The following is a 26,274-nucleotide window of genomic DNA, read 5'->3' on the forward strand; positions in this document are numbered from 1 at the left end:
GCAGCAGGGTCAAGACTCCACCCTCATGCCCCAGATGATGCTCAGGGCATGGGCGGAGGGCATAGCCACCATGGTGCTGCAGGGCTGTCTGGGTGATCTGCTGCGGCGGGCCGTGGAGGCAGTGGGTGGCCCTGCGGGCAGATGGGGTGGGGCAGAATGGGGGGGTGGAGCAGGGGCAGATGAGGCAGAGGGCAGAGCAGGTGAGGTGGGGGCAAACGGGGCAGGGCGGGGGTGGGGCAGTTTTGGGGCACTCAGTCTCTAAAAGGTTTGCCATCACTGCTTTAGGGTATTCAGCTGATAAACTGAACAAAGTTCATTCACTTCCAATAGTTGGAAAGATATGAGACCATTTCTCCCATATAGAATCCACCCATGAGTGAGAGCATACAAGACTTTCAATTTCATAACTGACATTCACAACAAAAATGACCTTCGGATTCATCCCATATTTCTATTTCCATCTATTAATTAAACTTTGTTATATGAAAATTATACACCTATCTTATATGCCTGCAAAAATCTTACAGACCTATGGTCATTGCTGCTGCACAGAAGCCATGGTGGCACTGTGGTTAGAATGCAACATTGCAGGCTAACTCTGCCAACTGCCAGCAGTTTGATCCTGACCGGCTCAAGGTTGACTCAGCCTTCCATCATTCCAGTGTTGGTAAAACGAGGACCCAGATAATTGGAGGCAATGTGCTGACACTGTAAATTGCTTAAAGAGGCTGGTATGACTTGTTTCCATATTTACAGTCAGCCAATATGACCTAAAGTTAAGTGTTTCATCCTTGGAAGCATCTTTCCTATTCTAACCTTTTTAATCAGAGGATATGAGTCAAAGTGTTACAGAACACTTCAGGTTCCCTCCATGCAAACATTGTTTTTTTCTAGAACCTCTGTGCAGCAGCAATTAATTTTAGGATCTAGATCCTTGTGCAAAAGATATCCAGTAGTTGTTTCTGAATACCAAATCTGGAGAGTTGAATGACAGGAAAGGTTATTGTGGGTTCTCCTGCCTCCAGGTTACTATTGTTAAACAATTCTTGTAATTATTTTGTCTTCCTCCTAAATCTGTCAGAATATCCCAATCTATGTTTTATTCACTTCTGCTGTAGGGTTTCCTGCATCCTTCACTTCCACCACTTTCTTCCAAGCAAGAGAAGCAAGCACATCAAGGAGAATCAAAAGGGAAATATCCCCTCCCATCTTCAAAAGCAGCATATGACTCATTTTATGAAGCGCTGGTCTAGGCAGCCATCTGAGACCCTTTCAAATGACAAGGGCAACCTTGGTTGTCATTTTCTACAAATAACTAAGCTGCCCTTTTTATTGTTTCAATTTGAAATGAAAAGCACCCTGTTTCCCACCAAAGGATTTGCAATGACATTAAAGGTGGAAGGATGCTGGTTTCTGTCTATAATTAGAGTGCAGGGTTACAGCAAAGAACCTTTTACACTTTGGATTTTGGACTCAACATAAAGTTTCAGCATTTTTCTGATTATTAATTTTCTTTGGAAGTCCACTGTGGCTGGTTACATATATAACAGATGAAATATTGTTTACTTACTCAGCTTTCTGTTTCTTGTAAGATTGGATGGCTCCAGAGCTTTCAAGGATATCCAGCTTCTAATAGTAAATGGAAACAAAACAAACTTGGTGAAAATGCATTAATAACAGCATCCTCTACTAATAAACATATTAGCTGTTGGTGAACCATAAATCTTGGCAGAACTTAAAGTCTTCAGTAATGTTTCTCTCATTTTTTTGCTTTGCAATGGTAGTAATAGGACAAAACAAATGCTTCCATTTTCTATCAGTCATGCTACATGTTATAATATACTGTATATTTTCTCTTACAATTTAAAGTAATGTGCTATCTCATTTTATTTTACTCATGATTAATTGGTTCCAATGAGTACAAAAAACAAAGAGTACCAAACATAAGGAATAATATAGTGAGTCACAGGTAACCAACATCAACAACTGGCTGACAAACTGTACCCAATGAGTAGTTCTTAATGGTACTACATCTACATGGAAAGAAATAAGCAGTGGGGTACCACAAGGCTCTGTGGTACCCCACTTCTAGTCCTACTTGAGCAAGGAGTTGGACTAGAAGATCTCCAAGATTCCTTCCAGCTCTATTCTGATTGATTGGCAGGTGCTAATGTGCATTGAGTACTAAACAAAAGATGAATATTGGGACAAAATTTTGGAGTCAAAATGCATTGAGTGCTAAATTTGATCAGTTTCAAAGCAGTTGAGTACCAAGGTACCACTGTACTTACATTTGGAGTCTAGCTTCTGTAGAAAATATTAAAGAAGAAATACAGATTCTAGAACATCAAACTATGTGTTATTTTTATGTTATGAAATGTTGACTTCATACTACAATAGGTAGGGCTGTGTCTTAGGTTCACATCCAGATAGAGCTGGAAAAACTAAAAGCTCAAAGGAAGTGATGGCAAGTTGTAACATTAAACTACAATGGAGGAAAAAAAGTAGATTTTTGATTACGGCAGCCACATGAAGATATGTGACCCAAAGTAAAAATTAATATATGAATTCTAGCTTAGGTTTCAATAGTATTCAAACTATATTAACTAAGATAACCATACTTTAGTCCCATTAAAAGTAATTAATCCTGACTAATACCTGTATATCTCAGTGATTTCAATAAGATTAATTTGATATGGAGCCAATATTGAAAGCTATGAATGGGGAAAAGTTGAAGAATTTTAACAGAAACTATTACAATTAGTATTTAATAAATCTTATTCATTTTGCATGAACACTTGGGCTCATGAAAAAGTATATAAACATTTAAATTATGCAAATCATTTGATTCTTATCTCGCAAAGGCAAATGTTCACTGATAGAAAATGAGTCTTTTTTTACACATGAATAAATTTATTAAATATCTGAATATATATTACAAATAAATTAATCATGAAAGCTAAACCTATAAAGTTGTCAAAGACCTCTGCCTCTGATGGTTTTTTAATGAATTAAATAAAGTATACTTTTTTGCCATATGCTACCAGAGGTATTTCAGAAGAACAAGTTCTTGTTATCATGCTGAATTATCACAACTTTAGCTTCCATTTTCTATCATTATTTTCAAATAGATCATGCCTACTTCTGGTGAAAACCTGTTAAAATAATTCTGTTTATGACAGGGAAGAATGAATCTACAGTTGTTGAAATGCAATGACATTTTCAAAAGTGATTCATTCTCAACACATATTTAAATTTTGGATGCATTTTAGATAAAGGCAGATAAACTAGGGAAGTAATCCAATTTTAAATTGACTATGCATTCTATCCCATGTATATTATTTGATCATATACTGTATTCATTGCAACAAATTTATAGCCCAATGATGTGGTTGTATTTTGAATGGGCAAAATTCAGAGGTTTCATATTAGCTATAGTTTGGCAGAATGAAGCAACCACTTCACCAGCAGATTTGGGTGATGAGGATCATGAGCAGAGAGTGACTATTAATATTCTACTGTAATTTCCAAAGACGAGGAATGAAGAATGAGCTACCTGAATATTAGGACTATGCCTATCCTTATGAAAAGGTTCTGGCCTCTGGAAAAAAAAATTCAAAGTATCCAAAAGAGGTATGACTACTTTAACAATGTGAAAATAAGTACTTGATATATGCTGTCATATATCAGGCATTTCTTTTAAAGGATTGAACAGCTCTATTAGGTGTGATGCACCCTGATTTCAGGAGAAAACATGTTGGCTTCTCTAATACAGCAAAATGTCTTGGCCCAACCTCCTCCGATTGTATGAGCTTGTGCTATTCACCTCTACTCCCCTTTATGCAGTTATATGCCCAACTTTTGAATTTAAAACCGTGTTGCTTCTGTTTCAATGCTTTGAGTTCCTCAGGCTGTCTCTGAGATGGTCCCTACTGAAACTGCCCAAGTGGGATTTTCTTTAGAAGTGGAAACATGCATCCTCTGAAGGAAGCATGTCTTTTATTTATTAAAAGCATTAATATTTTCCTTTTCCGTGCCAGTACAAAACACTCAAGGGAATTTAAAACAAACCAACAACTAAAATCAAAATTAAAGCAATCAAACACTATAATTAATTAAAAGGGAATACACACTTAATGAGAGACATCAAATAATAACAATATAACCAAATTATCAGGTTTTTTAAAGATAAAAATTAAACAAAATGTGTTCATCCAGAAGAACAAAATGCAACCAAGAACAGAACTACTTCAGCTTGGATTTGAATGTCATCCAAAGGAAGACCAAATAAATCCAGACAGAAGGGTATTCCACAATTTTGTGGCAACAACAGCAAAAAAGTCTTGTTGCACAATTCTGCTGAATCCTTATCATTCTAATTGACCTAAGAATACTAACTTTTGGAAAGCACAAAAGAAAACAGAAATGTTCATGATTCCATCATTCTAAGACACAGCTTTTTAGGAAAATTGGGAACTACACTTTGAAATGTAATTGTAACAAGGACATAAATCCATACATGCATACATGCTTTGTTGGTTTGGGTCACATTCCTTGACATTTAGATGCTTAATCAGTATAGGCAAAAATCCTCAAAACTGAAAAGTAGATAGCTTCCCACACTGGGGACCAAACTGGATCAGCTATATTTGTAATGATGCCTTCTGACATAAATGTTTCATCTAACTTCTTCCTGGTAGAGTCCCTTTCTGGAAAATCATACTGCATACTTTCTGGCAGCTTAGAATGGACTGACAATCTTGCATGATTTGTGAGGAAAAAGCAGACTTACAGCTGGAAAAGAAACAGAGGATTTGGCCTCTCCTAAAGTTTTCTGTCCCGCTACTTTTTTATAGTGAGGTTAAAGTTTACAAACTGTTGCTAAAAGAACAGATAAATTGCCCCTACTTGCCCCCATATTTTGTCTAGCTACAGTCTGGAAAGGATTTTTAATTGTCAATCCTTTGAGATAGGCCATATCAAGAAATAGACACCACTGGGATATAGAAATGCTACTTTATTGTTACACAATCTTGAAACCTTGCCCAAAAGCTTCAATGCCACTTTTTTATGAACAAGATCAAGGAAGGTCTGTTCCAAGTCTCTTTCTCATGCTTTATACTTTCTCTGTGCCAGTTAATCATTTTACCTCTTTTTCAAGACCAGAATTGAATTCCTCTACATTTATACGTGGGTTTTCATCAACTTTGAAACAATAGTGAATAATGAGAAGGAAGGGGAAGGAAAGAGTAGCAGTAGAATCTATAAGCTATGACTTCCCAGAGGAAACAAAAATGGACATATCTGATCAGGATATTTGATCTTAAGCTATTCATTTTAGATCTTATATATGAATCATTCTTTTACACTAGCTAATATAATAATGCATTAATTCCATTTAGAAATGCATAAATATTCTTTTGAATTGCAATTTTCCCTGGAAAGAGAGATCAGTGTCTTCTAAAATCCTGTAATACCTCTTGTTATGCCTGGGCCTGTGATTGACAGAGCAGGTGCAGGAAGCTTCAGAGAGACCCGGGCAGACTACATGGCTGCCCGGGCCAGACAGGCTGTCTCCAGCCTATTGCGCACGCACAAAGCGGGAAAATACATTGCATTTATTGGCTGACACTGTTCCCTGCAAAAGGGTATAAAAGGGATCCGTGCCATTTTATGTTGTGCTGTTGAAGCTTGAATAAAAAAGCAACTGTTGTTACTCCCGCTTCGTCTCAATGCCTTACCAATGCACAGAACAGGACTGAATCAGAATAGAGCTGGAAGGGACCTTAGGACTGAATCAGAATAGAGTTGGAAGACACCTTGGAAATCTTCTAGTCCAACCCCCTGCTCAAGCAGGAGACCCGTTACTATCTCAGACAAGTGACTGCCCAGTCTCTTCTTAAAAACCTCCAGTGATGTAGCACCCACAACTTTTGAAGGCAAGCTGTTCCACTGGTTAATTGTTCACACTGTTAGGAAGTTTTTCCTGAATTCCAGGTTGCTCCTCTCCTTTATTAGTTTACATCCATTGTTTCTTGTCCTGTCCTGTGGTGCTTTGGAAAATAAGTTGACCCCCTCCTCTTTGTGCAACTTCTCAGATACTGGAATACTGCTATCATGTCCCCCGTAGTCCCTCTTTTCTCTAGATTAGCCAAACCAAAATCCTGCAATGGTTCTTCATATGTTTTGAACCGTTAAGCTAAATGTTATTTGTTATATCACTGGTTTGGGGATTTATAAAAGCTCAGTTTTAAGGTGAAAATATGGCACATCTGGGCCCATGGAGGGAAGGATTAATGGTCCTAGCCTCTTCTTCCAGAAACCTTTTTGATTTATGACCCATGGACCCATCTTTCTGCTATGGCTTAGCTACATGGAAGCTACTGCAGTTCCACTTATCTTTGGAATATCCTGGTATTCATCCCTTAGTCTTACTCTATGAGAACTTGATCTGTCCTTCTGGCAAATAACAAGTTTTAAAATGGAAATAATGAAATGATTTCTGCACTAGGAACCTTGTCTTATTTCATAATGGCATTTGGAAAATGGATTAATCTACAAGAGAAAAAAACAAAATCAAAGGTAGGCTTTATTTTTTTATGGATAACTCAAAAGTTATACTTTACAAAACTGCATGTAATTGTCTCAGTAGACTGGTCTGCTATAATCAGTGAACTCCAGAAATACTGTTTTCAAGTTCCCAAAGCTGATATTTGCGATGAAGGGTGGAGGGCAAAGAGGGTAATTACCAACTCTTACTGTACACCATACTATCACAACATATGTTTTGTTATGTTGGTATTATCATGGTTAGGTAGAAGAATCAGTGACCCCAGATATTAGCAAAAAAGAAGTAAATCTTGAACTCAGACATTATGCCGGTAACTTGCATGTGCAGAGAAATAAAAGTAAGAGAGAACAAAGCTTCTACTGCACAAACAACAACTAATGCTGTTTCCTGGTTGAAAACATGTACTTATTTCTACAGAAATAAACAAGGCTCTTGAAAGAAATGCCCCCTTGTTTCTTTTTACCTGGATTTATATTTTCCCAGAAACTTTCAATCAATAAAGAATGAGGCTGGGAGAAAATGATAAATCCCACCAGTTTCCTGTCTTAATCCAACACTTTTACCTCTAGTTTTAAACCCCCAAACTTTCCCTTCCAGTTCAAAGAATGGGTGGGGAAAACATCACCCTGTTTCTAAATGCCCAAATCCAAGTCTTGTCCTAATGAGAGTACTGTATGTATTTAGAAATAAATGCTATCTAAATGGCTGGGAGGCTACTTAGGTAATAGCACTAGATTTCCTTCTAGTTCCCCAACCTAAAACTTTGCCAATGGGGCAAAGAAAGGGGGAAAAGTTTATAGGCATTACTATAGAAGCCACAGTAGCGTAGCTTGTATTCCTGAATTCAACATAAGGTACTATTTAATCAGTAAAAAAAATAATATTGGTCTACCCACCATGATACAAACAACATAAATTCCCCAAACTATGATGACAATGATTAGACCCAGTGTTATCCTTGGAGTGAAAACTTGTTTTGCCAGAGTATCTCTGTAGTCTTTTTTTTCTAAGCTAAGTAACTAGATCTGATGGATAGAGGGGAGATAATGGTCATACTTTCCTGGATCTCATTTGAACAGGGTCACTTCCTTTCTTAAATGCTGTACTTGATTGTTCATGACATCCCTAGTTGCCCAGATACACAATACAATACAATCTCTCAGGGCGTTGTGAGACTCAGGCAGTTAGATGTGGTAATGTGAACACTTCTCTTAAATGGTTTAGCAGAACAAGCCATTCTTGCTATTAGTTCAGCTAGGGATGAACGAATCTGTCATATTCAATTTTTCTCAGGTTCTTATTTTTGTACTCTTAAATTCAGTTTGTTCTGTTTCCAGGTCAGTCTGAGTTTCTCAAAAACACACCATTGAAAATCTGAACATGTTTTTTCCATATTTCTACTAATATCTGAATGGATATAGATACAGATTTGACTAACATGTATTCATTTATGGTAGTTTTCCCTTTCTTGATGCAATTTGAATGTTATTTTCACAATATTTCTATTTCTTCTGCATATCTTTCCTTGCGTTGCTTTCCTATGTGCATTTTTAATAGGAAAATTGCACTGAGACTTAAAGCTTGAAAGATTGTTGTTGTTGCTGTTCATTTATTTAGTTGCTTCCTACTCTTTGTAACCCAGACTTTGTAAAAGACACTGTGTGTGTTTCTGAGAAAAGCCTGACAATAACAGGACAATGATGTCAGCAGGACTGAATCTGACCCAGAAGATAGCTCAGGGCTAGACTTGATGCCCACTTCGTCAGACAGGATACCCTTATTTTTTTAATCAATTTCCTCACTCAGACATGACTAGTCATTTGGGTGTCATAACTCAAGATCATTCTTGGGCAGGGAGAAGCAATTGGGGTTATTATAGACAGACAGATATATGACATGCTAATCAAACTACTTGCCCTTTTTCATATCCAAACATCAGCTATATGGATAATTTACTGCAAAAATATTTGAGACTGTTAATTATGAAAATTATGAGGCTATTTGGAATACTGAATCTCAATCATGACATTTTTATTTTTTGCCACAAATCAGATTGAACACGATGACCAGCTCTTCTATGTTTTAAATCATTAGCAGCAGTACATCACACACCCTGACAAGTGTGAATACAAGTTAACCATTAGAATTCTTCAATTGTATCTTTCAACTGCTCACATTTCACTGATTCCAGGGAAGCTGATGGCATCCAGAATGCAGCAAACTCTAAAACCTGTATTTGTCTGAAATGGTATGGGGTCCCCTTCAAGGCCAACAGAGATTCCCAGATGACAGTATTACCCCTCTTTCCCTGCCCTGGGGCCTTGGCTGGTGGAATATCCTAAATCCATCCAGGCACATTTCAGAAAGGGAAACTCTCTCTTTAGTCAGCTCTTGGTAATACATGCCAGGTCTTTAATGAGGTTATGAATAAGAAGAGCTATATTATTAATTGGCCTGCCATTAAACAACAGCTGAACACCGGGCCTCTGTTGGTCTGCTGAAGTTAAAGTCATATCATAACATAAGCTGCAAAAATGTACAGAGTTGTTCTAGGCTATCTTGAATACAGAAAAAAAAAGTTCTTGCTTTGCAGTTTAAACAACCTGGCAGGAGGGAGTAATTAGCAAGGAAATTCATTGTATTTAGTTTGCTTGTCAGGTCAGGCTAAGAAATGAAACTGCTTATGCTTCCTGTTTTAATATGCTGCTTATTAAAAGGATTTTAAAAATCTAAAAGGCCTGCCTTTGCATTGTGTCATAACATCAGTTCCTATGAACTCAGAGAATGCTGTGGTCACTGCATAACTGAATCATTTTTGTGATGATACTGTATCATGATGCACCTCTTACTTTTTTGACATCACAGTAGGTTGCTATCAATGCCAATGAGGTTTCTCTCTTGTTTAGCTTGTTGCATGAGTTTTATTAGTGTCTACATTTCATTAATGCATATTCAGTTGTTATCAACTCATTGTATGTGGTATATTTTTCCCTCACAACCCCATCTGAGATTAGTAGACTTCATAACAGAAAGAGTGTAAACTGCCCTGAAGCCGTAGCAGTCAGTAGCAAGTGTTCAGAGTGAAGATTGTGTAGAACAAGCTTGTAAACACTTGCACCAAGTTATATGTGAAAACAACCCCATTTTATTTCAATGTGGTAAGTGAAATCATAGCCCCACTCTGGTAATGAAAATATATGCTTATACAGTACCCATTCGTGTTTAATAGGTTGTATATACACTTCTAGATGACAATTGCACAAAATCAGATCTGCAATAATATACTTAATATACAATATTACTTAGATGTATGTTTCTGTTTGTTTGTCTTTGCAGACAGTAAAGAGCTAGCATGAAAAAAATCTTGTTTAATTGCCTTCCAAGGTCTTTGTCTCAAGAATTCCAAGAATATAATCTTTCCTTTCATGGATATTAATTTTGAAAACTTCAACAACTTTTATTATTGACTAGGACCAGTGATAATTCCAGCAAGATCAGATATTTATATGATATCAACATCAATAAGATAAGAGCCACGGTGGTGCATTGGTTAGAATGCAGTTGTCAAGGTTCCAACTGATGGAACCAAATAAATCAGAACTCCAAGGCACATGATTTCCTCAAAGAACATGTTTATTGGATACATAATGTCAGCACGGTCAAATGTGAAACCAAATCTAAAATCCCCCTCAAGGATTCAGAGTAATTCAAAGTAATAGTTCCCACCCCCCTATTTAGCTATAAATCACATTCTCTGATACAGGCATGTCAAACTCGTGACATCACATGACATCATGCAACGTATTAGAGCTTTTTTGCCATTGCCAGCAATGGGGTGGGCACGGCTCTGGTATGATGAAACCGGCCCGCGGGCTGGCAGTTTGACACCCCTGTTCTAATAGAACTACTTGGTGGGCTTTCTAACAGAATGTCCCTCCTTCTCCACTATGGTGTGGGGATGACCATGGTTCCCACAGGATCTATTCATGTTTAGACTAGCAGAAATGCCTCATCACCCCTCGCTGTCTTGTGGCAGCCTAGATTGACAAAGAGAGCTGCCAGGTTCATTGTAAAGTTGACAGCAATACTAACTTCTGCTGACTCCTGGCTGCCAGCAGTTCAGCAGTTCAATTCTCACTGGCTCAAGGTTGACTCAGCCTTCCATCCTTCTGAGGTCGGTAAAAAGAGGATCCAGATTGTTGGGGACAATATGCTGACTGTCAATGCATCCGCTGTCGTCCGTAAGTAAGAACAAAAGGAACGCCGGTACACACTGAGCTCATCGACCGATTTATTGTGAAGATGAAACAAAGTCAGCACTGGGAGTGGTTTTCTCCCAGCGCTCTATAACTGTGTGCCACACCCTGTGCTCCTGCCCCCAACTCCAAACCAACATCCACTCAAATTGGATAAATGCTCCACCCTTTCCCTGTGCTCTCCCTTTCACCGATGGAGCCCCACCCCCACATCCCTCTGTCCGTGCGTCCGGTCCGCGTGTTACCTTCCCGCCGCCAAGCTCTCCCTGCCTACCGGCCCATCTGTCTGGTAAGTATCCCCCACCCTTTACCCACGCTGGATTCTCCTGTAGGGGCATAGGGTTCCCGTTCCGCGTCGACGTGCCGGCAGTCATTCGACTTGCCGACCGCAGCTGCCCCTCGGGGAATTCCGGGTTTGCCGACACCAGCTGATCTGCAGGGAATTCCGGGCTTGCTGACACCAACTGATCGTCGGGGGATTCCGGGCTCGTAAACAGGCCGGCGCCCGTTTGCGCTTGCGCGTCTGCATGGAGAGGTGGGTCAATCAAGTAGCCCTGCTCAGGTTGGGCTTCAGCTGTGACGGCATGTGGCTCAGCGGATTCCGGAGGTTGTGGGCTGCCGTCTGCTCCCCCCCATCCCCATTTGCATGTCAAGCCCCCGGGAGCTTGACATGCGGCCCCTTCTACCATGTCTCCTCCTGGAAAAGAGAGAAGAGGGTATGAGTACATGGCATTACACCCGTTTTGCCCTGGCTTCCCCGGACACCTACAGTGGAATGCTCGGATCAGCTTTGGGGTGTTTATATCCCCCTCCCCTACCCAGGTTGCGTCCGAGAGCGGATACCCCTTCCACCGTAAGAGGTATTAGAGTTTCCCATACCGCCTTCGGGAGTCCAGGACCTCCTGTACCTCGTAATGGGACCCCGAGACTGGCCCTGGCACCCCGGTAGTGTAGGGACTCCCATGTGCAGGTTTGAGGAGGCTACTGTGAAACACAGGATAGATTCTTCCTAAGGAGGCGGGTAACCGTAATTGGACTGTGACTGGGTTGATCACTTTAGTTATCTGAAAGGGACCTACATATTTCGGACACAGTTTCCTGCGTGGCACCTGTAATCGAAGATACTTGGTGGCTAGGTACATCCAATCTCCTACCTTGAACGGTTTGTGCTCTGCCCTTTTTTTATCCACCTGGGCTTTGACAGCCGCCTCGGCCTTCCTCCGTGTTGCTCTAACCCGTTCCCATAACCCTGTTACTTGGGAATACCATGTCTGGGGTGTCTGTCCACTATCTACCTCTGGCGACCATTCGGGAATTGGGTTAAACTCTACCCCATGCACTATCTTGAACGGGGTATACCCAGTACTGTTGTGGACGGTGTTATTATAGGCCACCTCAGCAAACGGTAGGAGGTCCACCCAGTCCGTTTGCTGAAACGACACATAACTGCGAAGGTATCGCTCCACCATTGTGTTTGCTCTTTCTGCCGCCCCGTTGGTGCTAGGATGATAAGCTGAGCTTAGCCCCTGGGATAAACCCAGTAGACAAATGAACTCCCTCCAAAACCGTGCAGTAAATTGCACCCCTCTATCTGATATAATTCTCTTGGGTGTGCCATGGAGCCTATAGATATGTTGAATGAACAGCCGTGACAGTCGCCGTGCTGATGGCAGGCCTCTACATGGAATAAAATGCGCCTGTTTGGAGAACAGATCGACCTCCGTCCAGATCACGTTATAACCTCGGTTTTCGGGTAGCTCTACAATGAAATCCATGGCGATCTCCTCCCAGGGCCGGGATGGGTTGGCCACTGTCTGCAACAGTCCCATGGGCTTTCCTATCCAAGGCTTAGCACTGGCACACACATGGCATTCTCTTACGTATTGTTCCACATCTACTTTCAGCTTAGGCCACCAGAATTGTCGCCGTAGTAAATGTAAGGTTTTTAGAAATCCAAAATGGCCTGCCTGCTTAGCATCATGGCACCTTCGAAGGACAGATTTATGCAGAGCTTCAGGCACATACATCTTATCGCCTTTCCAGGCCACGCCATCTCGATTGGTCAGCCACCCTGGATGCTCATTCGCCCACTTGTCCGTCAGCATGGCGGTCCTAAAGGCGTCTAACTCGTCCACTTGCAATTTGTGAATTGCACTATTGGTTATCTCCTGCTGAGCACGGGGCATTAGTGCCTGGATGACCTCCTCCCGTTTGCTATGATACTGCGGCATCCGCGATAACGCGTCGGCCAGAAAGTTCTTCCCTCCCGGCACATACCTCAGCACGAACTTAAATCGGCTGAAGTATTGGGCCCATTGGACATGTTTGGGGGCTAAGCCCCTCAGGGATTGTAGTGCCTCCAGGTTCTTGTGGTCTGTCCACACCTCAAAAGGTAATTCAGCCCATTCTAGAAGATGTCGCCATGTCGTCAAAGCCATATCAACGGTTGGCCCGGGCGGGGTTTCCCCGTAAGGTGTTTCGTCCGCAAAAGCTCTGTGAGGGGCTGAACTACGGTGGCAAATGATGGAATGAATTGGCGGTAGAAATTCGCGAATCCAAGGAAACTTTGCAGCTGACGCCTGGTCTTGGGGGCTTGCCAGTCCAGTACCGCCTGTACCTTACTCGGATCCATTTCCACCCCATTCCCCGAAATACGATACCTCAGGTAATCTAGGCGCTCTTGGTGGAACTCGCATTTAGACAATTTTACATAAAGTTGAGCGTCGAGAAGCTTCTGTAGTACTTGTCTAACAAGACGAATATGTTCGTCCCTCGTTGTGGTGTATATTAAAATATCATCCAGGTACACGAGGACCCCTGGATATAGGTGCTCATGCAACACCTGATTTATTAATTGCATGAACACCGCAGGGGCCCCTTGCAATCCGAATGGCATGACGCGGAATTGAAAACTGCCTAATGGGCAGTTAAATGCCGTCTTCCACTCGTTGCCAGCTTTAATCCGTACCCTATAGTAGGCTTCTCGGAGATCTAATTTGGTAAATATGCGGCCCTTTCCTAAATGTGCCAATAAATCCTTCATAAGGGGGAGGGGGTATAAATGCTCGACGCACACTGCATTTAAACCCCGAAAATCGACACACAGGCGCAACGATCCATCCTTCTTTTCCTTGAAGAGCACGGGAGCCGCTATCCGAGAACGGGCTGGCTGGATGAACCCTCGCGCTAGATTTTGGTCAATATACCTACGGAGTTCTTGTACTTCGGTCAGTGTCATAGCGTACATCCGTGGTTTTGGGAGTTTAACCCCCGGCAGTAATTCAATAGCGCAGTCCGTGGGTCGGTGAGGGGGCAAGTGATTGCAATCTTTTTCGCTGAAGACATCCGCTAAATCCCTGTATTCCTCAGGGTATGGAAATTCCCCCTCCTTCTCCCGAAGTTGTGCCGCTAGCCCCGAGACCACAGGGACCCGATCTCCCGTACCAACATCCACTGGACTTGGGCCTATCCCAAGACGCACTTTACGGTAACCCCCCTCCCACCATATAGTGGGGGTCCATTTATCTAGCCATGCCAACCCTAGTATGACAGTCTCCATCATAATGGGCACCATGATAAAGCGTAGTACCTCCCAGTGGTCTCCCAAGTCCATGCGTACCCATTCAGTGACATGAGTAGCGGGGGCTCCTCCCAAAAGTGAACCATTCACCTGTTCAAATCGGATAGGTTGTGTTAATTTATATATCCGGAACCCACTATCCACCGCGACTTTCTTACTGATCAGACATCGTGTACATCCGGTGTCTAGTAAAGCCTGGCACGCCCTCTGTACCCCCGTTACCGGACTCGTTAGGACTATGGGTAGCACAAATGGCCTAATGGGGTCACTCACCATCGGGTCGACGGACCCGTCATCTGGAATGTCCTCATCGTCCCCTGGTTGGTAGCATGCCACCGCCGCAGACTCTGGAGTGGCCGGGGCGCCCCTTATCACAGCCGGTGTTGCCTGCTGGGTGACAGCTCTCGAATTCTCGGCAGCCTTCTTCATGGGGGTAGCTTTACCAATCGTTGCGGGCTTACGTGGGCTAGGCGCTGGGCATTCGGCTGCTCGATGGCCCGGTTGGTTGCAGCGGAAACACCGGAAACCAGCTTCCCCAGATGCACCAGACGATTTGGGTGTTGCCCGTGGCGGCTCCTGGCCTCCCTCTCAAGGCCTATCTCCAGAACGCCATGGCCGCAGGATGTCCCTACTCCTCGATGCACCTCTTTAACGCCCACCTCCAATTCGACCACTACCTTGAACCAGTCCCGAAGTCTATTCGGAACTCCCCTGTATACGCAAGCTTGACATAGGTCGTGGTCCAGCCCGGCCCGAAAATGATGCACCAGCATGCGTTCCGGCCATGAAGAATACAAGCGGCCGGCTAACCTACGGAAGTCCCACACATATTCGATAGCCGGGCGCTTCCCCTGCTGTAGCGCAAGGAGGTCTGCCTCTGCTCTCTGCGCTCGGGTAGGATCTTCGAATCTCCCATGCAAAGCGTCCAAAAACAGGCCCGCACTCCCCAATTCAGGGGCATGGTCGCTGTACAGGTCGGCTGCCCAGGCAGCCGCCTCTCCGCGCAGAGCAGCAGTGACTGCACTGACCATGGCCCATTGGGAGGCATATAATTGGGCATATTGATCTAAATGGCTTATAGCCTGACCCAGGAACATTGCCAGTTGATCAGGATTGCCGTCAAATGTGACAGGGATAGGAGGGGGTCCCCATGAACTCCCTGGACCCCATGGTCCCAGGGGTTGGCCTGACCTGATGTTGGCATATCCGGGTACAGGCCCCTGCTGTTCCACACCCCCTCTCACTACAGGACCTCTAGCCACATTCCTGGGACCAGCCTGCTGGGTTGGTTGCGGGTGACCCGGCGGGCCGCCCGACAGGAGACCCGTGACGGCTGACCCACCTGCTGGAGGCGGCAACCGCAGCCGTGGACTACTCAGATGGAACCTGGACGACAGGGTGCGCGCCGCGGAATTTTCTTCCGATTGCCACATGTTGGAAGCACCCCTGTAGCTCGCCTCGCCAAACCGATGTCGCAAAATCTCCATTGTATCTTGGCCCGGAGCCGTGGAATAGCTCCAGTCCTCATCATCCTCGGCAGTGACACGCCTCTCCCTCCATCCCGAGTGAATGGGTTTCGGCTTGGGCGTCAGAGGTTGCCCGGTCTGCACCCCGGTCAACGCCGGGCTTTGCCACCACTCCTCCTGTGGCTTCACAGCCCCTGTCTCATCCACTCCGGGCCCCGGGTTTGTGGCCAACAGCAACTTTGGCCGCACCACAGGCTACTCAGCCGCCTGGTCCGGCACCGGAACAGCCTCAACAACGTTGCCAGCCTGCACCTCCCCCTCGGCCAGGGAAATGCCCTGCGTGCCTTCCACCATACCTCTCTCCTCTACAGCAAGCACAAAATTGAAGGAAGAAAAGGGAGTGCTGACTTACTGTCAATGCATCCGCTGTCATCTGTAAGTAAGAATAAAAGGAACGCCGGTACACACTGAGCTCATCGACCGATTTATTGTGAAGATGAAACAAAGTCAGCACTGGGAGTGGTTTTCTCCCAGCGCTCTATAACTGTGTGCCACACCCTGTGCTCCTGCCCCCAACTCCAAACCAACATCCGCTCAAATTGGATAAATGCTCCACCCTTTCCCTGTGCTCTCCCTTTCACCGACGGAGCCCCACCCCCGCATCCCTCTGTCCGTGCGTCCGGTCTGCATGTTACCTTCCTGCCGCCAAGCTCTCCCTGCCTACCGGCCCACCTGTCTGGTAAGTATCCCCCACCCTTTACCAACGCTGGATTCTCCTGTAGGGGCATAGGGTTCCCGTTCCGCGTCGACGTGCCGGCAGTCGTTCGACTTGCCGACCGCAGCTGCCCCTCAGGGAATTCCGGGTTTGCCGACACCAGTTGATCTGCGGGGAATCCCGGGCTTGCTGACACCAGCTGATCGTCGGGGGATTCCGGGCTCGTAAACAGGCCGGCGCCCGTTTGCGCTTGCGCGTCTGCGCGGAGAGGCGGGTCAATCAAGTAGCCCTGCTCAGGTTGGGCTTCAGCTGTGATGGCGTGCGGCTCGGTGTATTCCGGAGGTTGTGGGCTGCCGTCTGCTCCCCCCCGTCCTCGTTTGCATGTCAAGCCCCCGGGAGCTTGACACTGACTCTGTAAACCGCTTAAGAGGACTGTAAAGCACTGTGAAGCAGTATATAAGTTTAAGTGCTATTGTTATATTGAATAATATTGATAAGATATGTAACAGAGACAGTTTGGTCTAGTGGTTAAGGCACCAAACTAGAAACCAAGAACTGTGAATTTTAATTCTGCCTTAGGCATAAAAACTGGTCAGGTGACCTTGGGCAGTCACTCTCTCTCAGCGCAGCTCACCTCACAGGGTTGTTGTTGTGGGCAAAACAGGAGGAAGTATGTTTGCTGCTTTGAAGAATTATTATTATTATTATTATTATTATTATTATTATTGCTGTTGTTGCTGTTGTTAAGGATGGGATAAAAAAATCTAAAAAATAATAAAAAATAACAGAAAATATGATCAAGTAGAATGTAAGATTCAGATACAGTGCAATGACAAAATGACAAAAAATAATTTCTACTGGGAAAGTGATCCTGAAAACAGTGACTATAGTTCTGTGCTTATATACTGCACCTCCAGAGTGCAGTGAGACTTATGTCTTTACTGAACCATACAGACCTACAAGAGGATGTAGAACTATTCCTAGTTCTTCTCTTCTAGGACTGATCTTCCAGAAGTACTCCAAGCAAGCAAATATAATCATGGGGTTATTTTTTGTGTGTGAGCATCAAGAACTTAGAAAGGTACACCAGAAATATAAAAAAATAGGAAAATTTTAGCCCAGTTTTAAAAGCCAGGGATTTTTCATTACATAGAGATGGGCAAGTCAGTATTTTTCCAGTCCATGTCCATTTCACAGATATTATTTCATAAATATTTTTCATTCTTTTTCTGTTTTAATCTCAGCTTGTTTTTTAAAACTTCAGAGAAACGTGTATTTAAATACAGATCTTTTATGTATACCCTGCATTTATATCAAAGTATGAATTTTAGATGCATTACAAGTCAACACGCACTTGCTGGCACATAATACACATTTTAAAGTGAACTTTGAGAATATTTAGCTGAGTATTGCATTATGAAAACCTAAAGAAGTGCAAAATCTGAAGAGTAGGTTAGCCTAGGAGGAGTGAATCAGTTCAGCTTACACCATATCAGAAATTTTTAAAAAGGTTTTTTAATGCATCAGGATCTTTGCATTTCTATTTAGTAATGGGGCTTTTAAAGTAATCCCCTTTAAATATTACTTCAGTGCATAGCAACAAAATCTTTAAAAAGTCTTCATTCTGTGGGAGTTACAATCTACATTAGCATAAAGCAAAAAGGCTGCAGATGATTTCACAAGGAGGTGAGAATAAGATATAGGCACTGTTTTCTCAAGTTAAAAAAAAAAGGAGCAACAGATCAGAACAAACAAAAGTAGGGATATATACCACATGGAAAAAGTGTAGATGCAAAAATCTTTATTGACCTACTCACAATCTTAAAATTTTCATATTTTACACCAACTTAATACCCCCAAAATGAATGTGGCACCACTGAAAATTTTACATTACACTACCTGAATGCTAGAGGTGGATATTGCTGTAGGCCATATCATTTAACTGAACAGCAGGTATCATTTTTACTTTTAAAAAAAAATCAAACAACTCTATTAGTATTTTTCTTTAGGTTAGCAACAGGTATTTTGCTGTTCTTATTTGTAGATCAACTCAGAGAAACGATCTCTTTATTCTGTCCTTCATTGCATCTAGAGACAGGAATTGATTATAAAAATTCAAAAGATGAGGAAAAATGCTAGCATTACAATATTTGAACAGAACAGCTGAAAGCAACTGGAGGGAATGGAATGGAGAGATAAAAGTGGTTCTTATCTCAGTGGCTTCTAAAGCTGTTTACTCAGAAGAATACATGGAAGGAGCACAATTCAAAACTTGCTAAGCAAAGGTATAAATACAGTTGGCATTAGGGGAAAAATACATTCCTAAGGGATAAGAAATCATGTGAAGAACTGCAACAATTTTATTTCTGTGTTTAAATCCATTCCTCTCCATCCCCAATTTCTTACAATTAAAAATTGTAAGAATAAATAAGCAACAACTACACATATATTGCACCACTCATGATCATAATTTATATATTTAACAGAGCAAAATTCTGAAAATTGAGAAGATTTTTTTTACTTCAAAAATGTATCATGGAAAATAGATTTTTTTTAAAAAATCTGACACTTCTGTGTTTACTTTTAAAGTCAATAATACAATCATAACTGTATTACATTTCCCTTGTGATGGTTGTTTTATCTGTAATTGAAAGAGGAATGCAATAATTTCCATCAGTCTGAACAAAATCTAAATACCATTAATACAGTAACTATTTGACTGCACAAATGTGAATAACCACTGGATAGCAGCAAAGAGATATAGATTTTTTTTACTGCCTAGGTAATCCCTGATAATGTTTTAATAAGTCTTTGATTAAAGAAGAATAGGTATGGTCTTTTACAACAGAAAAATGTCCTCACAGGGTAACTTCTTGTCATTTATTCTCTTGGTCAACTTTTTTTTGTAATAGATACTCCAACAATATAAATCAATATTTAACCATATTCGAGAAAATGTTATATTGATTTTACTGCAGAGAATGATGGAGAAAAATTGTCCCATACTCTGAATGATTATATACAGTAACCTTTTAGTGGGTAGTAGCTGAAATATAACCAAGGGATCTGATACTCTGGAATGATTTAATTTATAGCAATATGAGATTCTGAACACCGCTCTCACCATTTTCAGTGGTGCTACAAGCAGGAAATGAGCTCGGGAAATAAGACGGTTATATTTGTTGAGTACACAGAAAAATAAAATAGAACTGATGAGGTGAGTACTAAGATGTATTTGTTACTAATGCCAGGAAAAAAAAATATCTTTGTCCCCAATAGTCATACAGCTCATATAGTTTATATTGCTTTCTAAATCAGCTGAAGCTGATTTTTCAGACATGGATAATAAGTAGTATGTTGTCTGTTGCAAGAAATGAAACTTTGTTGAGAAAAGGAAATATCTATGTGTGTGTATATATATATGTATATATAGGAAGTTTTTCAGACAGATGTCTAATTGATTACACCTTGACATATTTTTAACTGCTATACTGCAGTTTTACTTTTTACAATCTCTTTTGCCTTGCAGCCCCCAACTAGGGGCGTTAAGCAGGCTCAAGTTGCAACTGCGAAACATTACAAATCCAAATTTCTTTTTCTGACAAAGAATTAAAGAATTAAATTGGGAGACTAAGATGGCCATTTTGAGCTCATTCTGCTCTCTTCAGTTAGCCACACCCTTTATGGGATTCGAACCTGGGCAGTTTACATACTAGGCAGTGATTTAACCACCAAGCCATAGGCTCTCCTCCCTCTTTGCCAGCTGAGTCAAGGGAGTATATGCAGGAAGTTTTTCAGACAGATGTCTAATTGATTACACCTTGACATTTTTTTAACTGCTATACTGCAGTTTTACTTTTTACAATCTCTTTTGCCTTGCAGCCCCCAACTAGGGGCATTAAGCAGGCTCAAGTCGCAACTGCGAAACATTACAAATCCAAATTTCTTTTTCTGACAAAGAATTAAAGAATTAAATTAAATTAAATTAAAAATCTATCTATCTATCTATCTATCTATCTATCTATCTATCTATCTATCTTTGGTTATTCGGGTTTTCTCCTGCGTCAAATTGGAAGTGTCTTGGCAACGTTTCGATGAAGTCTCATTCGTCATCTTCAGGCTGGTGTTTTCGGCTTCGTGCTTCTAGGAGCAATGTGTGATCGTAGTTGTTTCTTCCTTTTAACTGCCAGTGGGGGTATGAACTGATTGGATGAGAGCTTGGCTGTGTTCTGATTGGATGGAGGTGTGTTCTGATTGGTTAGGAGCTTGGCTGTGCTCTGATTGGATGGGGGGTTGGCTGTGCTCTGATTGGTTGTGGACGCTCCATAACTGGAGGTTGGGAATGTTCTCTTTGGGTGGGGGCTTTGTTGTGCTCAGGTTAGTCTGAGTTGCATGGGAATGTGAGATGGTGAGCTGCATTGCTATTGTTTGGCTTCGTGTTCGTGGTCGTGCCTCATCTTCATGGTGGGTGTCAGTTTGCTTCATGTATGGATTGGAGGGGTTTAAAGTGGCTAATGATGCAGCTGTGGTCTGGCTTCTGGTTTGTGGTCATGCCTCATCATCGGTGTGGGTTTGGGTTTGCTTTTTGCATGATCATGTGGTGGTGACATCCTGTGTGGCTTTTGTGAGTGTGGGTCTGGTGTCATTCTTTGTGTTAGGGAGTTGTTTGTCAATAAGGGCGGGTTTCCAAATGGCTGGTAGGCGGGAGGTATCATCACATTTGTTCATGCTGTGTGGGCGTTTTTCTATCTTGATGGCTTCTCTGATTATTCTGTTATTAAAGTGTTCATCCAATCAGAACACAGCCAAGCTCTCATCCAATCAGTTCATACCCCCACTGGCAGTTAAAAGGAAGAAACAGTTACAATCACACATTGCTCCTAGAAGCACGAAGCCGAAAACACCAGCCTGAAGATGACGAATGAGACTTCATCAAAACGTCGCCAAGACACTTCCAATTTGACACGGGAGAAAACCCAAATAACCAAAGACCTACATACAAACACCCGCGAAAACTGTCTTATCTCCACTTTGTTATACAGAACTAGTTAGTGTGAATAGAATAGAATGGAATGGAATGGAATGGAATGGAATGGAATGGCATGGCATGGCATGGCATGGCATGGCATGGCATGGCATGGCATGGCATGGCATGGCATGGAAGAGAAGAGAAGAGAGGAGAGGAGAGGAGAAGAGAAGAGAAGAGAAGAGAAGAGAAGAGAAGAGAAGAGAAGAGAAGAGAAGAGAAGAGAAGAGAAGAGAAGAGAAGAGACTTGGAAAGGACCTTTGAGATCTTCTAGTCCAGCTCCTTCTCAAGCAAGAGAACCTATTCCAATTCAGATAAGTGACTGTCTAGTCTCTTCTTAAAAACCTCCAGTGATGGAGCGCCCACAATTTCTGAAGGAAAGCTGTTCCACTGGTTAATTGTGCTCACTGTTAGGAAATTTCTCAGTTCCAGGTTGCTTCTCTCTTAATTAAGACAAAAGAAACTGAGAAGTAAGCTGAATGCAATGGGATTGGGGTACTTAACTATTATGTCTGTAAAACATGAAGAGATAGCATCAAGAATAAATTGGTGATAAATGATTGTGGATTGGATACAAGAATGATGCAACCTAGCACTGTGTTGATGAATGATGCAACCTAGCATTGTGTTGGCATTTTTGGCTGAGGCAGCAGTGTGCCACAGCTGCCAAAAAAGTCAATACAGTGCTAGGCTGCATTAACAGAGGGATAGAATCAAGATCACATGAAAAGCTAAGACCACTTTATAACACCTTGGTAAGATCACATTGGAATACTGCATCCAGTTTTGGTCACCACAATGTAAAAAGAGGTTGAAACTCTAGAAAGAATACAGAGAAGAGCAACAAAAATGATCAAGGGACTGGAGGCTAAAACATATAAAGAACAGTTGCTGGAATTGGGTATGTCTAGTTTAATGAAGAGAAGGACTAGGGGTGACATGATGGCAGTGTTCCAATATCTCAGAGGTTGCCACAAAGAAGAGGGAGTCAAGCTACTATATTCTCCAAAGCACCTGAAGGCAGGAGAAGAAGCAATGGATGGAAACTAATCAAAGAGAGAAGCAATCTAGAACTAAGGAGAAATTTCCTGACAGTTAGAACAATTAATCAGTGGAACAACCTGCCTCCAGAAGTTGTGAATGCTCCAACACTGGAAGTTTTTAAGAAGAGACTGGACAGCCATTTGTCTGAAATGGTGTAGGGTTTCCTGTCTGAGCAGGGGGTTGGACTAGAAAACTTCTAAGCTTCCTTCCAACTCTTATTCTTATTATAATGAGCAACCTCTACAAATGAAATGTGTTGAGGCAGTTAGGTTATACAGAGAACTAGATGAACATCAGACTTCAAAACAATTACCTGAAGGAAAAATGAAAAGATCAAGATGAAAGGAATGTTCTATAAAGGTAAGATTGATGAAGTTGATGAGAGCCTTAAAAATTCATAGGTGAGAAGTTTAAAGAACAAATAAACAAGGTAGGATTAGAACAAGAACTATTCACAAGAATAAAAATGAAGAAATGTAATGAATTTTGTTGGTCTAAATTACTTTTAACTTTTTTTTTCTTTTTTCATACTTTTAATTACTTTGACTTGCTATTTCCCATTTATTTCTTGCATTGTACAGTAGCTAACTCTGTTTGCCCTATAGGAAATAGTATGATAGTTCTGTCTTTATTAATATATTGCGTGCATGAATTTAAATATTGAACGTTTATGACAGTATGCTATAAGGAGGTATTTTACATAACACTTGTTTGTCCTGCAATTAGATTTCTTTTTTTCCATCAGCACCTTTTTTGAAGCTTCTGGTGAATTGTTCCTAAAGCATTTTAAAAGGCATACTTTTAAAAATGCATACAATTTATTGTTCCTGACTTTCACTGATGCAAAAATAGATTTTTAACAATCATTTTCATTAGTATGCACTTTAAAAAGAGAAAGCAAGGATACCTATGCTAATTTCATCCACTGTTCTGTGTTTGCTGCTGACATGGAAAAATCATTGTATACAAATGTAAAAGCAAAATAAGTATACAACTTAACAAAATAAGAATGAATTGCAAAGATACAGATACAATCCTGGGTTGTATAAACAGAGGCATAGAATCAAGATCATGTGAAGTATTAGTACCACTTTATAAAACCCTAGTAAGACCGCACCTGGAATACTGCAGCCAATTTTGGTCACCATATCACAAAAAAGATGTTGAGAGGTTGAAAAAAATTCAGAGGAGAAAAACAAAGATGATCAAAGGCCTGGAGACTAAAACATACAAAGAACACTATGGGACTTTGATTTGGCTAGTCTAAAGAAAAGAAGAAATAGGGGAGACGTGATAGCAGTATTCCAGTATCTAAGGAGCTGCCACAAGGCAGAGGGGGCCAGGTTGTTCACCAAAGCACCAGAGGGAAAGACGAGAAACAATGGTTGGAAACTGATCAAAGAGAGAAGCAACCGGGAATTAAGGAGAAACTTCCTGACAGTGAGGATAATCAACCAGTGGAACAGTTTACTCCTAGAAATTGTGGGCACTCCATCACTGGAGATTTTTAAGAGACTAGATATTCACCTGTCTGAGATGGTATAGGTTCTCCTGCTTGAGCTGGGGACTAGACTAGAAGAGCTCCAAGGTCCCTTCCAGCTCTGTTCTGTTCCATTCTGTTCTCTTCTAAACAACCAGAACTGGACACAAAAGGCTTGTAGAAAGTAGCTGGCCCTTTAAGGAACAAACCAGACTTATGGACCCAGAGGAAATCACCTGTTTCCTGTAAGCCAATAGGCAAGTCAGGTTTGGAGTTTTTGAGGTGTAACCTCAATCAAGGGTACTACCTGAAGCAAGGCTGGGAAATAAGGTTGTTCTTGTTGTTGTAGCTTAGAATTAGGGATTTTGAATTTTACTGTGTGTGAAAACTTTATCTTCCTTTGTGACCTTTAATACAGTGGTGTTTATTTGTTTTGCTTTGTTTTGTTTTGTTTTAATCCTGGAGTTGACTAGTTGCCTTCTATCATACTCCTCGGCTGGTCTGAGCTACTGACTTCAAAAAGTTTTGTACCTTCTTAGCCAGTCTGACGATGGAGTGAAGGATTCCCCCTCAGTCTTCTGGTTCCCTCATAGATCTGATGAGAAAGTGAAAAAAATATTTGCAATAACAGGGAGGTGACAGTAAGGGGACCTGATTTTCTGGTCATTGTTAATCCCCACATGCAAATTACCTCAGAACCAGACTACCTCAAGATGGGGTTTGGTTTGACCTTCACATGCCTTATTACAGTATGTATAGAAAAACTGGGGAGATGACTTCTCCATATTTTTCTAGGACAAGAAGGAATTCTCTACCAGTTTCAAATAACAATTTTTCAAAAGTAGGTGATAGTAGCATGCTACTACTTAAAAAGGGGGGTTTCATAAGAGGATTTATTTACTCTGTGATGCCTTTCCTTGGAATTTAATTGAAGCATGGGAAACCAGAATATCTGCAGATCACTGGAGAGACTATTGAATTAGAAAAGGAGAAGGTTGACATATACTCCTTGGACTTCTAATTACTAAAACCGCTTCCATATAGGTTCTCTTTGCAAGATCCAGGAAACTACAGTCTTGCCCTTTTGTAGTCATTCTGCAAAGATTTCATATCTCTCCTGGCTGTTAAAGGATTATTACTTGGAGGCAGTTGGGTTGCTGCTGATTGCTCCCTTTGGGAATGCCCTTAAGATGGTCACTTGGATTAGCCAACTTGTTTTTCTTTAGGTATGACCCCTGAGAGAAAGAGAGAGTAAGGGCTCTAATTGAGGTTGCTGGTTTTCATTAGCTGTAGCCTAGTGTTATGAGGTTTCTCAGGGAGATGGGGCTGAGCAAAATATGATATGCTCTATAAATAAATATTGGGAGAGAAAAATACAGTATAATGGGAGATTAAAATTTAACCTTTCCAAGGCAAGAAGAGGATCCCTTTACATCCTCTTTTCACATGGTGGTCTAATCAAGGAAGTAAAGGTGAGAACAAAGATGATTTCTCAGTGCAATGGTCTTGCTTTTGTTTATTTATTTATTTATTTGCCTATACAGTTGCTGATAAAAACCTTATTATCCAAGTGCTGACATTTCATGTATTATAGAGACCTGGAATTAATTTCTTCCAGCTCAGTATATATTAGGTTAAAGGCTGGAGGGGGTATGTGACCTAATGCTGACATGAAGAAATCAATGTATGCACATATAGAAATATAATTAGCACATCCCTTAGCGAAATAAAAGCAAATTGCATCTGTTTCATCTTTTAAGCAGAAGCTTCATCCAATAGTCTGCCAGTTTTGAGGCTCTGCTGCTGTGATTGGGATGTCACACTTGTGTATATGAACTATTAGTGTAATGTTCGTAGGCCTGCACAAGTGATCTAGCCATCATGATCTCTACTGTGGTCTGCTTTAGGCTTCTTACTTTGGATGGTTTCCATAATGAAGCTGCCACATGGACTTCACGTTTATTCATGGGAATCTTTGAGGGGGGGAAGAGGGTTAAATAATGTATGTGATGATGTCATCATGCAAATATCATGCTCTTCTTAATTATATCAGACATTGTGGTATTTCATACAATATTTGTGTGTGCCATATTTTGCTACCATTGCAGCTTGTGACACATGTTGCTATGCTGACTG

General features: G+C 41.6%; 1 long non-coding RNA gene across 1 annotated transcript in view; it reads right to left on the bottom strand.

Moving 5' to 3' along the window:
* The window catches only part of LOC120311713, a 43,102-nt gene that overhangs the window by 12,032 nt on the left and 4,796 nt on the right, over nt 1-26,274 (bottom strand). Inside the window, exons 2-3 of the long non-coding RNA XR_005557707.1 lie at nt 24,670-24,733; nt 1,571-1,629 (exon numbers count right to left, since the gene is read on the bottom strand). This is a non-coding gene — a long non-coding RNA (uncharacterized LOC120311713). The remainder of the gene's footprint in view (nt 1-1,570; nt 1,630-24,669; nt 24,734-26,274) is intronic.

This window comes from Crotalus tigris, unplaced genomic scaffold (genome assembly GCF_016545835.1).
Source record: "Crotalus tigris isolate CLP2741 ecotype Arizona unplaced genomic scaffold, ASM1654583v1 scf7180000018371.15429387391:27106975, whole genome shotgun sequence".
Lineage (NCBI taxonomy): Eukaryota > Metazoa > Chordata > Lepidosauria > Squamata > Viperidae > Crotalus > Crotalus tigris.